The sequence below is a fragment of the Triticum aestivum genome, chromosome 3D (genome assembly GCF_018294505.1).
Source record: "Triticum aestivum cultivar Chinese Spring chromosome 3D, IWGSC CS RefSeq v2.1, whole genome shotgun sequence".
NCBI classification, from domain to species: Eukaryota; Viridiplantae; Streptophyta; class Magnoliopsida; order Poales; family Poaceae; genus Triticum; species Triticum aestivum.
The window spans coordinates 591,300,422-591,302,405 of record NC_057802.1 but is presented as its reverse complement, the minus strand read 5'-3'; the positions used below and the strand labels follow the sequence as shown (position 1 = coordinate 591,302,405).

Here is a 1,984-nt window from a genome sequence, read left to right as displayed (position 1 = left end):
GGCTTCTTCCATTCTTGTTTCGTGCATGATTGTAGAAATTCTATCGAGTTCTCCCGGAGCACAGGGCCAGAGCGGACCAGATCGTGCTGCGCCAATGCAAGAAGAAGGCCCGCCAGATGCAGTACGAGGTGTGCTATGTGGCCATCTCGACATACCATCACGACTATCTTGGTGTGAAGATGACCAAGGAAGACGCGCGGAGGATGGGCATTACCTTGGAGAGGGACGAGTTCTTGAAGGTAAGTATAAAAGATTTTTCATTATGCTTTCATTATGCTTTCATTACCTTGTGGTACATTTCACCGTTTCGTGTTGACATGCCATTATGCTTTCATTATGTAGGTGTTACCAAATTGGTGTTATGGAAAAGACGAGTCCTGGGCGGCATTGGTGGATCTTTGGTGTGATGAGGCTGGAGCCTGGGCGGCTATGAGAGTCAAAAACAAGGCTAACCGAGGGAAGGAGGGAGTACATGCTCAGGGAAACCGAAACCACTATCTCCACAAGGCAGTTAATGTATGACTAACCCCATTAAACATTCTTCTTCTTCTATTTACCATTACTTTCTTATGTATGACTAACCTCTGTTTGGTGGTGCAGGAGGAGAAACAGAAGCGGCCGCTCTCACACATGCAGGCGTGGGAGATCGCCCATACGCGGAAGGACCCCAAGCCTGGCGAGCCCAAGTACTACGGCAAGAAGACCGCGCATAGGAAGAAGGCCTACTCCGATGGGTATCTGGCGTTACATCCTGACACACCTGACCCCATTGCGGCGGATCTGGACGAAAGGGTGGTGGTGGGCATGGGGCCGAAGGATCACGGTCGGGAGGCGGTTCTCGATGCTGTGATCACTCCTACTATCTCCTACACACAGCTCCGTCGGATCGACCTGACCCTGAGCCAGCGCCCGAGCACGCCCATGAGCAGTGCACCGTCACTGTCCCTCTTTCAGGAGCAGCAAACTATAAGTATTTTCCCTTTTATCTTCATTGCTCCCTTTATTTTCCGCATTTAGTAGTTTTATGAGTTTCATCATGTCATACTGTAGGCCTACATGGAGTACACACGCCAGGAGACCATGGCGTGGCACAACCGCCTTCATGCATACCATCAGCAGAGGGATCGCCAGATGCAGCACGCTTTTCAGGAAATGGCGGCCGACAGGTGTCCTCAATAGCCATCAGCAGAGGGTCCTCCAGCAAAACCAACGTTGCTGACCTTTGAGGAGTTTGTGGCACAGAACGTTGGCCCCTCGCCGGTTAGTTCATCCCCAATCTATTCACTCAAAGCATATCATGCCTTTCAACACAGTCATATATCCCGTTAATATGTCTTTTCAACATCCAGGGAACCGGTGGATCAACCGTTGGCGGTGGTGTTCGCAGCACTCCCGAGTCACGAAGCTCGACCACTCCCATCCATGGAGGCGGAGGCGGAGGTGGAGGCGGTCTTGGCGGTAGCGCTGCCGCTAGCACTGATGACCTGGGCTTCAGCGGTCTTGGCGGTGACGACCTCCGCGGTGCTCGACGTCCTGGCGCTTAAGCCTTTCGGTTACTTGTGTGCTTATGCTTATGTTTCTTTAGATGACTTGTGTGTGGTGATGATGATAAACTTGTGGTCTCTGATGGTCCTTTAGATGACTTGTGTGCTTGTCTTATATGCTTATGCTTATGTTTATGTTGATTGTGATGATGCTTATGCATATATTGTTGTGACGGTGCCGGATGATACTTAGATGTGTTCTATATGTCTATTTCCATCATATATATCTGCTGATATGTGCTGTATATCTGAATTGAATTGATGTGAAAACAAACAGAAAAATGAAAAAAAATCAAATACAAACTATGCCGACGGCTGCATAGGGCTGGCCGGAGCTCCCAGTTGCTGACGCGTGGCATCTATGCCGTCGGCCTAGCCGTCGGCATAGATTTAAACTAAGCCGACGGCCAGGCCATCGGCATAGACGCCACGTGTCAGCA

At 50.2% G+C, this 1,984-nt stretch overlaps 1 long non-coding RNA gene across 1 annotated transcript; it reads left to right on the top strand.

The window, feature by feature from the left end:
* The first annotated feature begins 664 nt into the window (after positions 1-664).
* LOC123075719 (uncharacterized) lies at positions 665-1,716 on the top strand. Its single transcript, XR_006436186.1, has 3 exons — positions 665-970; positions 1,051-1,260; positions 1,350-1,716. It is a non-coding gene; the product is annotated as an uncharacterized lncRNA (long non-coding RNA).
* Positions 1,717-1,984: the final 268 nt, after the last annotated feature.